Raw genomic sequence first — 13,121 nt, forward strand, 5'->3', positions numbered from 1 at the left:
ACGCGCGAAGAAAAAGGCGGGAAGGGGAAACAAAGAGGGGAAGTTTTAATCTTATTACTTCAGCAGAAAGACATCCTGCCTACGTGACTATGCAGCCCCCTTGCTTACGTGACTATGCCCCGGCTATTAGGAGAGGGTATCTTGTTCAAACAGGAGTCAAGTGTCATGCCCTAAAAGCCAAGCAGTTACAGAAAGGCAAAAGAGCAGTTACATTGAATTCAACCCTGGGGGAAGGGTCTTTTCATTGCAAGGGGAGGAGGGGTACTTTTACACAACAAAAGAGCAGTTAATTACTTAACGACAAGGGGGGGGGTCTTTCAGTATTTCAGTAACTATTCAACAGAATAAGATCTTTTTTTAAAAAAAAATTGAGGGCGCCTGGGTGGCTCAGTGGGTTAAGCCGCTGCTTTCGGCTCAGGTCATGATCTCAGGGTCCTGGGATCGAGTCCCGCATCGGGCTCTCTCCCTCTCTCTCTCTCTACCTGCCTCTCTATCTACTTGTGATTTCTCTCTGTCAAATAAATAAATAAAATCTTAAAAAAAAAATAAAAAAATAAAAAAAAATTGACAAAATGGTGGGCCCTGTGTATAGCAGAAAAGTACAGGAGACAAACACAAAAAGATTAGTTTAATTATAGCAGACAAAAAGAGGAAACTGCATGCTTAAACAGCAAATCCTATGTGGGGCGCCTGGGTGGCTCAGTGAGTTAAAGCTTCTGATTCTGGATCAGGATATGATCCTGGGGTCCTGGGATCAAGCCCTGCATTTGAAAGACCCGTGGATCCCCTTACCCAAGAATTCAACACTGCCACAGGATGCAAACAGCAAGAGGTTCTTTATTGTTACGCAGGCGCCTGCGGGTGGTCAGCGCGCGCCTGCGGGTGGTCAGCAGCTCCTGCTAGCTGAGCACACCAGGCTGGGGTGGTGCAGGATTTTTATAGACAGGTACAAACAAGTCCCGGATGGGATGGGGCCGATTGGCTGACAATTTGAACATTTGAAAAAAGGCATACTTGGTGTTAGAGGATTGGCCCTGGAAGACCCCCTCGCGCGAAGAGAAAGGCGGGAAGGGGAAACAAAGAGGGGAAGTTTGACCTTATTACTCAGCAGAAAGACATCCTGCCTACCTGACTATGCAGCCCCCTGTCTACGTGACCTACATGACCATGCAGCCCCCTTGCCTACGTGACCATGCCCTGGCTATTAGGAGAGGGTATCTTGTTCAAACAGGAGTCAAGTGTCATGCCCTAAAAGCCAAGCGGTTACAGAAAGGCAAAAGAGCAGTTACATTGATTTCAACCCTGGGGGAAGGGTCTTTTCATTGCAAGGGGAGGAGGGGTACTTTTACACAACAAAAGAGCAGTTAATTAGTTAACGATGGGGGGGTCTTTTATTCCCCCCTTTTTCTTGATCATGGATAGAATCTTATATCCATTTGTCCTTTTCTTGCACTAAGTGGGGTGCAAGGCGCCTGCTTTTGCTTTCTCCTCAGCCAGCCTCCTGCTCCTTCATTTCCCCCTGAACAATCTTGACCCTGAAATCTTTAAGGGGGTTGAAGGTGGAAGGTCTCATCTTCTGTAACTTCTTCGTGCTGAATAGGGGCGCAGAGCTGTCCCTACCTACTGGGGCCAATATTGATCAGGGTAGGAATGTATAAGGGAGTTAGGAAAGGTGGAGGCAGCTGAATCCAGCGCTGACAGTGAAGAGGCGTCCTCACGCACGAAAAGGATCGTCTGTCGTGGTGAAGTCATTGTAACAATGGAGCCTCGGCACCATGTAGAGAAACAGTGAACAAAGCAACATATTAAGATTAATAAGGCAATAAGAATGAGAAGCCCGAAAAGGAGATTCGGCCATAGTCCTCCTTCAAATTAGGAACTTAACCATTTACTGAGAGAGAGAGAAGGATCTCGTAGGGCCTTAATCTGGGTGTTCATATCCTTTATTATTCCTGTGACATTTTTGTGATAGTCTGGGATGTATACGCAACATTCTGTCTTGATAATTGCGCATGTGCCACCCTGGGCTGTTGTCAGGACATCAAGGCCATCCTATTTTGTAGGACTGCCTTGCATATCTGTGACACTTCGGTATTAAGCTGGGAGATGCTATTTAGTGAATCATTGAGTGCCTTTGTAGTATATTTATTAAGGGCTTCTACATGCCACCTGACATCCTCTAGTCCTGCAGATGGAACAAAAATAGATGCTAAGTGATTATACCATTTAAAAACAGATCGCTTCCATCTTTGTTTTAAATTGGAGAGATTAGCTGGAGTTGTAATGGTTTTAGTAATGCGCCCATGGATCCAGGCAAATCCTAAAGGACAGCGACCTATCCACCCTGGAGGAAGCCAGGGCCACAGGTTGGTTCCACATATCCAGTGGGTTCCGTTTGGAGCTGGCCATCTGATGCCAGGTCGCCTTACCCAGTCAGTAGCAAACCAGTCAGTAGCCTGGAGTACTATTACTTGGGAACACATTTCTAGTGATAGCCATCCCAGATGTCGTGTGTTATTTGCCCAAGTATCATACATATGATTTCTTTGTTCCCAGCATAAAACTGCCTTCTGACTGAGCCGTCCAATCGTGGGTGTAAGCCACAGATATGTATCCCAGATTTGATATATGCCATCCTTAGTATAGCGATAAGGAGGGTTTAGTAACTTAGGCCCATATTTGATTGGGGAGTAATGGCTTGATAGCAATCCCCTTTCCTTCCAAATAGCTCCATGGGCATGTAGTACCAGGAAAGCATATTTGGAGTCAGTGTTAATGTTTATTCTTAGGCTTTGGCAATTGCAAAGTGCTAGTGAGCACTATGGCACACCTAGCTTATCTTTTTTCTTTTTTCTATGAAAACTATTGTCATCAGAAAACCAACTGTCATTCGTATTTTTAACGGGGACATCTTAAATCTGGCCATATAGAATAAGCAAGATCAATAACATTTGAACATTTTTGCTCTATAGAGAAAGAAGTACAGTGGTCAGGTTCAGGCATACAGGTAACTAGGTTTAAAGTTTGACAAATTTTAAGTATTAATACTGACATATCTATAAGTATAGTCCAATATTTAATTAGTTGGTTTCTGTCATCCACTGATGGCCTTTGAATTCTAAGACAAATCTGGACCTGATGTGAAGTCATTACAGTCAGGGACTGTTTTATAGTGAGCTTTGAGGCTCTTTTTATGAGGAGGGCTGTTCTATGCTTAGCTAAAGCATCTGTTTGCAATTGCACCTCAACAGAGGTGGCCTCTAGGATAAATATGACTAAGGGATGAAACCAATAAGACGACCTCTGAGTGGTCCAACCTTAACAATATCCTGATTACAGAGGATCATTGTTAAGTGGGAGAAAACTTGTTATACAATTGTAGGGGAATCAATCCCATTTTTCAATTGTTTAATCATGTGCCGTGGGGTCTGCGAATATCCCCACAAAAGAGTAAGATCGACTAAAGAAGCTATTGTACAACTTTTCTGAAGTTTACCTCAAATTGTTTAGCTTAGGTAAACATTTAAGTACAATCAAATCTAGAATTTAACATCCATAAAGGTGTGTTACTAAAACAATTTTTCTCTCTAAAATAACCCTCATTTAGAGATAGCGAAATCAGGACTAATTCACTTGTGAAACAAGTCCAGTTTTAACAAACTTGGCTCATTATTTACATAAGCTCAGCAAGAATAGTTGAGTGTGATCATATAGATCTTTTAGAATCTGCTTTGCTGGAACTTCTTATAAGGAATCTCTAGGTTGAACTTTTAGTAGCCTCTCCGGGCCAGAAGCCAAGCCCTGTACTTGCCATCAGGCATGCCTGCAATACCTGTTGATTTGGGCGAGTTCCTCTTCTGAGACTGCACCTACCAAGGAGTGACATTCTTTACTCACCTGGTGAGGCTGCTGGGAACTCTGTAAGCAAGGTGTCAGGCCAACAGTCCCAAGGGGCTTTATGGCTCCAGGTTTCATAAAGTCAACCTTAGTTCCTTAAAGCTGTCTGGTCATATCTGAGTCTTTTCAAATATGACATCCCAGTCAAAGCCTTGGTAAAATAACCAGTTTCCAATGGTGTCCTGTTACAAGGAGAACAGATTCTTATTGAACTTATGCAAATGACTGATTGCCATGGAAGAATGAATACTTACTGAGACCTTTTGGTTTCAGAGGGTTCAGATAGAGAGAAAAGTTGAATGCTTTGATTTGTTTGCAAATCAATACTTTTACATCTCTGTAAATTACAGATAACTAGGAGGAAGTATCCCTAGTCTGGAAGAGCAAACATTAGAGAGAACCAGCAATGTTTAAAGTAAGACAAAACATTAAGAGACACAACACTATAATCTCTTAGTTCATTTAGTCCCATGTTACTAATTCTGGTGAATGCGGCTTTAGTCCGTTTTGGAAATTCTTACCCATTTCAGTTTTAGGATTTTCAAGTATATCAAATATCTTTATTTGTCCTGAAAGTCCTTTATAGGAATCTTCTTGAAGATAAAACTCATTTTACAAGAGAATTAAACAATTATAAATGCCAAAAACTCAGAATGGATATGGTTAGAGCTAAAGAGACATGGGAGTTTACAATTTAGCTGCAAGGAAATCAGGTTATTTCTGTGATACATAACATCTCCATAATTACAGTATCAAGTGGTGATCTCTCAAAACATTAAAACTTTAGGAAGTGCGTAGAATCTCTAGAATAGTTATAGCATTTTCCCAAATGTAACCCAAGGTTTATCACTGGTTCAGTGGTACCTCATGAGCAACTTCACGTATCAAGGAAAAGCCTGGGTTAAAGAGATTTACAATTTAAATCCTGTCAACATTTCCTAAAATCTTAGAAAGTGTTGAAGCACATGCCTAAATATAATTAGGGATGTTAAACACCTGATAAAACAAAACATAGGAACTGAATTTTCCAGGCAGGCAAAGAGAAAACCATTTACACTTTTTAACAGATCAATTAGCTAAGAAAACTTTGCCCCTTTTTAATTTTATTTCTAAGTGTGCAGTCTTAAGATAGGAGTTTTCTGGGTTTCCCTCCCATCATGAATGATGTCGCAGACAAAGGAGGGGGATCTTTCCCCTTCTGTCCTGTTCCCATCCCTCATGGGAATTTAGGAGCGTCTTAGCTAAGGCCTGTCTGTATAAACCCCGGACCAGGCTACTTGTGGAGTAGATGACTGTTATGCCATATGACGCCCCGCGAGACTCAAGATGCAGCCCACTCAGACTCCGTAGCCGAAGTGGTGGAGCCATACAGACACATTCACACAGTCAGGCACTCTTCAGATTCAAACAGGTTGGATATCCTCCCCTTCTGGGCATCTCTGGCTAATGGGAGGTAATCAGTCTCCCCTTTCACTCTTTACAGATTAGAGTGAGTTTCTATGGTTACAGGCAATGGAGGATGGTAACAGGGTGTTTTCGCAGTCCCTCAAGGTTGGGCTGCTTCCTTAATCTCTCAAGGCCAAATGGCCCTTATACTTGGAAGTATAATCTGTGTGGAGGCAGGTCAGGAGAGTGCTAAATCACCTTGGAGGCTGTTATTCTTTCTTTTTAGTCTGTCCTGATCATATCTAAAATTTCTTTTGTGAAGATTTCCGTTCACAAACCTTTTATAATTTTCCTTTGCATTCAGGTTTTATCCTGAGTCATTTCCTTCCAAACAACCATCTCATTTAGGACAAAATTACCTTCCCTTACCTTCAACAAAATGTATTCCCATTCCTTAAATCTTTCTTACATATCTCCTACTTTCCTACATACAGTTTCCCTTTATTTCCATCAGTCTTAGTTACACTAAGCAGAACTTTGTATTCTTAGAAACACCTTTAGTTATTAACCAATTGTGAACTGCTACAACAGAATTCTTCAGGTGGCAATTTATCAATCAGTTAAGTGGCAAACAAGTTTACCAACAGATTTAAATACTCTTAGTTTCTTTACAGTAAGAAGTCAAAAGCACAAACCTATATCCAGTAATTAACGACTTAGCTTTTTATCCTGTTTGGTTAAGATATAGATGTCCACAATTCAATTCCATTTGTCATCCAAGTGAGACTTTAAAACTTTCAGGTTACCAAAGACTTTGAAAGCTACTTCAGCAATTACCCATTAGAACTTTGAGATAGACAATTAACCATCAGTTTAGTCATTTCTTTGCTAACAAATTTTAATAACACAAGCTTATTTGACCTTCAGTAAACTTCGAAGTTTCACATTTACTGCTGTAACTTCAAAGACACGTCTTATCTTAATTAAACCAACAAACTCAACTTAGTTCCAACTCTGATTTATGTTCCACCTGGACCCACTCCACTTTGAATGTTTACCTGAGACATGCATGGGAAGATCTGGAGTGGGGAGGTGTTATGTCCAGGGGGTGTTGTTCTTGCTCCTTGACAGTGGAGAGAGAAGGAGCTGTGGTGCATGATCTAGAGGCCAATCATGCAGGCTGCACACACGTTGGTACAGAAACACGTAAGGGGGAAACAGAAGAAACAAAGCGCCGCCAGGAGGCAGAGAAAGGATTCCCGGTTTTGGAGCTCCTAAGCCCCAACAGAGGAGCAGACGCCATGCTTTCCCACCAGCAAGGGGGGAGGGGTTAAGCAGTCCAAGTCAGGCCAGAGAACACAGGGAAACTTCCCCGAAACAAAGAGAGTTTCGGCAGCTGCTTGGTGATGAGGGAGCAGGTGGCTGGCTGAGGACAAAGCAAGAGCTGGCGCCTTGCACCCCCCCCTTCATCCGCTCCCCTCCATAGGTGTAGCATTCCTCAGGCACCCCTGACTGCCATAAAATGATAAATAGTTAACTTGCTGAGATCACAATCCTTCAAAACAGGAGTCTCCCTTGGTTTGCAAATTTCCTTGAGATTACAACAAAGAAGTTACCTTATCAATAGCCCAATTTCCAAGGACACAGAACTCAGTTTCTCAAGCCAAATGTCACCCTCCCCTCCATAAAACCTAAGGAGGCGGGGGTGGAAGGAAAAGTAAATAAAGTTAAATTTCTTCTAAAACCTAAATCTCATTAACAAGGATGCTTGATAGCAGGAATGTAACATTCCACCAGGAGACTCCCAATTGTCTTTACTTGATAACAACTAAGCCTTCAATATCCTGATAGTATTCTTTGCCCCAATAGCCCTTCTGAACACCCCTTTGTCCTCACCTACCCAACTCCTGTGTATATAACCAACCACTCCTCACAACCCGGCGCGGCAGCCGCATCTCTGCCTGCCCACGGGCCCTGTCCCCGTGCTTTAATAAACCACCATTTTGCACCAATGACGTCTTAAGAATTCTTTCTTTAGTTGTCGGCTCCGAACCACCTCACCCCACCGAACCTGACTTAGGTTCTGGGACTTCATCACTTGGGAATATTCCTTATAGTCTCTGTCTCGAGTTAGACTAACCCCAGTTGGCTCCAGTTAACCTTAATCAAGGGAAACACAAAGGGCAACGAGAAAAGCACACAAGACACACAAGACAATTAACAAGCCGGCAAAGACAAACGCGCGTGATTTCGGTGCAACATCGAAAGTACAGATTCAGATGGCCGCGAGGAACTGCAAGTTTCCTCTGAGGCCTACAGACAGACGTATCCCTCGGATACTTGTGGGGCCCCAAAAAACCGGGCCCCTCTGATCCCTGGGGCTTCCCCCAGGGTGGCAGGGGAGAAGTCTGAGTTCGTCAACTCCTTCTGAAGCTGCCCAGACTACAGAGCTACTACGCGTAGTAGTACAGTCCTAGACAGGCGTATAGGCAAGACAGAGGACAAACGAGAACACGAGGCAGGAGACAAATGAGAACACGAGACAGGAGACAAGAACACAGTTATTAAAATTTAAATGCTGGCCAGCTTACCTCCCGGTGGGAGTCGGTTGGATCCTTGGGCAGGAGTCCGATGGTCTCAGTGGGACCTCCAAATGAAAGACCCGTGGATCCCCTTACCCAAGAATTCAACACTGCCACAGGATGCAAACAGCAAGAGGTTCTTTATTGTTACGCAGGCGCCTGCGGGTGGCCAGCGCGCGCCTGCGGGTGGTCAGCAGCTCCTGCTAGCTGAGCACACCAGGCTGGGGTGGTGCAGGATTTTTATAGACAGGTACAAACAAGTCCCGGACAGGACGGGGCTGATTGGCTGACAATTTGAACATTTGAAAAAAGGCATACTTGGTGTTAGTGGATTGGCCCTGGAAGACCCCCTCGCGCGAAGAGAAAGGCGGGAAGGGGAAACAAAGAGGGGAAGTTTGACCTTATTACTCAGCAGAAAGACATCCTGCCTACCTGACTATGCAGCCCCCTGTCTACGTGACCTACATGACCATGCAGCCCCCTTGCCTACGTGACCATGCCCCGGCTATTAGGAGAGGGTATCTTGTTCAAACAGGAGTCAAGTGTCATGCCCTAAAAGCCAAGCGGTTACAGAAAGGCAAAAGAGCAGTTACATTGAATTCAACCCTGGGGGAAGGGTCTTTTCATTGCAAGGGGAGGAGGGGTACTTTTACACAACAAAAGAGCAGTTAATTAGTTAACGACGGGGTGGGGGGGTCTTTCACATTAGGCTCTCTGCTCAGTAGGGAGCCTGCTTCCCCCACCCCCTGCCTGTTTCTCTGCCTACTTATAATCTCTCTCTCTCTGTGTGTCAAATATATAAATAAAATCTTTTAAACAACAAACCCAGTTAATACAAATTGAGATATGCACTTAAATATTCATGTATTTGTGACGGGTATTTATATCTTCTATGTGTTGTACATTCTGCCTAGTTGGTGCTGGAATATTAAAATATATTAGTTATGGTCCTGGAGTTGAGATCCTCAGATGCTGGCCAGGACCCAAGTAAAAACAATAACAACAACACCAAACCATAATAAAATGAGGAGACACATATGAGGTGGCCACAGGAAAATGGATGCAAGGAACAGTTGGGAGTAGTGACTTCTTATAATTAGCTGCATCAGAGGCTGGCATTTAAAAAATTTAAACTTAAGTAGGACTTGATTAGATGAGCAATAGAAGATCATAGTCAATGATCTTGTCATTAGTATTTGCATGTTTGTAAAGAGGTAATTATTAGGAAAGAAAGAATGATAGGGAAGTCCATATCTATGGATTGAGAATTAGAAAAACTAGGTAAAGAAGAGACATCATGTCAAAGTCAGAAGTAACAGAGCTAGGATGTTGCAACCCAATGTCATAGTTTACTGAAGTAATTCTTCAATCCTGCACTGCAGTTATGTCCATCAATTATACATACCTTCTTATCACAGAATTCCTCTTCTTTTTAATTTTTTTAAAATTTTAATTCCAGTACAGTTAACATATAGTGTTCTATTCCTTTCTGGTGTACAACATGGTGATTCAACATTTTATATGTTACTCAGGTTCCATTGTGATGAGTATGATAAGTATGCTCTTTCATCCCCATCACCTCTTTTAGCCATCTCCCCACCAACCTCCCCTCCACTAACCACTCTCCTTTATATTCTCTGTTCTCTGTAGTTAAGAGAATTGCTCTTCTAAACACAAAACAAAAAGTGTCCATATGTCCATGTGTATATTAGTGTTCTTATCAATACTCTGCAAAAGCTGGAACCAACTCTGCTCATGGAATAGATATTGAATAGATAAATATGTAGTGTTATAGTCAGTCAACAGAATACAATGATTCTTTTTTTAAAATTTACATTATTGCTTCTGTAATGAGTTGCACAGTGAGGATTCAAACCCAGACAGTCTTGCTCCCGTCCTGAGTTTTAGCCTTCACTACATTAAGTGTCTGAAAGCATGCTGAATTCATATCCTGATTCTGAAGAACATTAAACAAAAATCTTTCCTACCTGTCTTCTTCCAACCTCTGTCCATCAATTTCACTAGGACAGCCAGATTGAACCAGTAATCTCAACTCTGGAAGACTACATCCCATATTATACTCTGTCTTTTACAGAATTATGATGTACTTAATTCTGGTGTTATATGCATGGAAGAGTGTATTTATTAACTACCCTCCCCCACCAGAACCTACTAATCTCTCTCTTTCTCTCTCTTTTAAAGATTTTATTTATTTGACAGAGAGAGATCACAAGTAGGCAGAGAGGTAGGAAAGAGAGAAAGGAGGAAACAGGCTGTGTGCCCAGCAGAGAGCCCAATGCAGAACTTGATCCTAGGACCCTGATGTCATGACCTGAGCCAAAGGTACATGCTTAACCCACTGAGTCACCCAGGTACTCAGAATCTACTGCTCTTTAGAGAAGCATCAAATCTAACTATATTCTCATACAAACACAGTAGCTGGAATGTAAGAAAAGCTGCATATAATAGAATCTTAACCCATCTAAATGTCTGTTCTTTAATTTGTTTAAGTGGACCCCATCTATTTTAGCAATCAGTGAAGTATAAAAGTAAGGGATGGATATTCCTGGTTGATTTTAGCCAATCCCTGGACATGCCTCCGTTTCGCTGTACCTGCTGTTTGTTCTCACTCCCAAACAAACTTGGCCCTGTTTCAAATCTTTTATCTGCTGTTCAACCTCAAGTAAACATCTGGTTCTATAGCCTTATGATTGCTACAGTCCTTTTACATCTCATAATCACTTCTTTTTTTTTTTTAAAGATCTTATTTATTTATTTGACAGAGAGAAATCACAAGTAGATGGAGAGGCAGGCAGAGAGAGAAAGAGAGAGAGAGAGAGAGGGAAGCAGGCTCCCCGCTGAGCAGAGAGCCCGATGCGGGACTCGATCCCAGAGCCCTGAGATCATGACCTGAGCCGAAGGCAGCGGCTTAGCCCACTGAGCCACCCAGGCGCCCCTCATAATCGCTTCTGATATTATGTAGGAAACTGCAGAAATGGAAGAAAGTTTAGGCCATTAACCTCTATCACACTGTCTTCTGCTCATTTATATTCTGACATTTCAAAGTAGTTCACAAATAACTTGAACTATTGGATAAAAATTTAACAAGAATATGAGTCATGAGATTCTGCATGTCAAGTGTGCTATCTCAGACAAAAAACTTTCAGAGGGCGTGGGGGAGTTTTTTAACAGCTTCAAGACTCGAACTTCTCTGTGTCTTATTCAGTGGGTTCTGGTGATCTAGAATGTTTGGTGCAGTCTCTTAGACATTTATGGAATCTTCAGACTTGAAAGGTTATAACATTTAAAGAAAGTGATGAGTTAATATGATCAGGAGTCATAGAAGTTTTTCCCAAGACTTTTACATACCAGAGTCTTCTGGCTGGCATTACCTGCAAAAAAGAATCACTTAGAGCCTTAAGCCTGAATATTATTTAATAGCATCTTTCAGTGCTTCTCTTTCTTTTTTCTTTTCTTTCCTTTACTTTTCCTTCCTCCCCTTTTCCCTCCCTTCCTTCCTCCCTCCCTTCCTCCCTTCCTTCCTTCTTTGAAAGCATTTTTCAACTAACATCTTCAATGAATAGAAGTTTTTTCTTTTTCTTTTATTTAAATACAGTTTAGTTTACATATAGTGTATTATTAGTTTCAGGGGTAGCAATGCTACTCTTCTTGATGATGGACTATGATGGAATGTTTTTCTTTACTTGTAGGCCTGGCCCTGGATGACCCTTACATTGGCAGTCCCAAGTCACATAAGCTCTAATATCAAGCCTCTCAATTCACATTTTGATGTTCTTTGTAAGAGATTTAAGTTTATCTTTGTGCTTCTCTACTGTTTTATTGAGGGGAGGATATCTAATCTTGCATATGCTTTTCATATGTTAACACAAAAGATGTATTTTATAATCAAAATTCACCCAGGGAGACAAGATGGATCAGTCTCTCTGCAACCACTTTCTGTTGCTGCTCAATTCCCATCACCACCCATCACAGATATCTGCATAACTTTGGGGGCTGCCTATACTCAGTGAGTTGCTTTCTGGGTTTACTATTCAGACTTGGCAATAGAAATAGTCAACAGAAATATTGACTTCGAATGGAATACATGGACACTTCGATCTAGGACACCTACACCTTGGCACAGACTGTTTTATTGAGAGGTATTTAAGTAATTAAGAATTCTATAGGCAAGGGACATCTGTGACAGGGAGCACCCACATGACAAAATTTCATAGATCCTACCACCGCACTGAAAGCCATCACATTGTCATATCAAGGGTCATGAGTGTAAGTTTTCCTGGTATCAAAAGGGTATAGGAAAGACTGGATGAATTCACTTTGGATTTCTTGTACTGTCTAATAATCTCATTTGGTATCAATACAATGGTGAATTCCTTGCTAGGGATGCCATAACAAAGTGCTACAAGTTTCATGTCTTAGACAAAAGAAACATACTGTTTCAGAGTTTAAGCTGGTAGTCTAAAATGAAGTTGTTGGCAGGATTGATTCCTTCTGAGGGTTATGGAGTAAGAGGCTGTTCTAGGCCTCTCTTCTTGGCTTGTCAGTTGCTGTCTTCTCCCTATGTCTCTTCATATCATCTTCCCTCTACGTGTCTCTGTCTCTCTGTCTAAATGTCCCATATTTATCAGGATAACAGTTCTTTTGGATTAGGGGCCACCAAAATGGCCTCAGTTTAACTTAACTCTATAAAGATCCCATTTCCAAAACAGAATCACTTTCTGAGGTGCTGGAGATTATGATTCTAACATATTTTTTGTAGAGTATATGGGACAGAATTCAGTTAGAACAAAGAATATGAAGTAATTTAAATGGATAGCCTCCCCTATACTCACATAGTTTATAATTACTGTGATAGAAATGGATACTACTTTTGAGTCAGATGGGTCAGTCATTTATCTCATCCCCAAATTGGGGATTGAATATGTGTTAAAATGTATAGATAGACTGAGAAGTATTTTCCTGATTGGCAGTCATAAAAATAGAAATATATATATATATATATATATATATATATATATATATATATATATATATTAATCAGTAATGTTATTTGACCTTGTGTACCAGGTGTTTTACTGCATAATATTCTAGGGTAATAATTGAGACCTTCTGTCAATAGAAGGGTAGAAGATATTCTCAGTTAGGATTATTTCTCTACCCTTTTACTGAAAAGCTTTGCTACTGTATGATTCTGATGTTACAACTACTATTTCTAGGGCTGGGTCTCTCTCTCTG

General features: G+C 41.5%; 1 long non-coding RNA gene across 1 annotated transcript; it reads right to left on the minus strand.

Moving 5' to 3' along the window:
- Positions 1 to 4,126: 4,126 nt before the first annotated feature.
- LOC309864679 lies at positions 4,127 to 4,739 on the minus strand. Its single transcript, XR_014311683.1, has 2 exons — positions 4,672 to 4,739; positions 4,127 to 4,633 (listed from the first exon to the last, which is right to left on the minus strand). It is a non-coding gene; the product is annotated as an uncharacterized lncRNA (long non-coding RNA).
- Between the last annotated feature and the right edge of the window lie 8,382 nt (positions 4,740 to 13,121).

The sequence above is a fragment of the Mustela nivalis genome (assembly GCF_964662115.1).
Source record: "Mustela nivalis genome assembly, chromosome: 5".
Classification (NCBI taxonomy): domain Eukaryota; kingdom Metazoa; phylum Chordata; class Mammalia; order Carnivora; family Mustelidae; genus Mustela; species Mustela nivalis.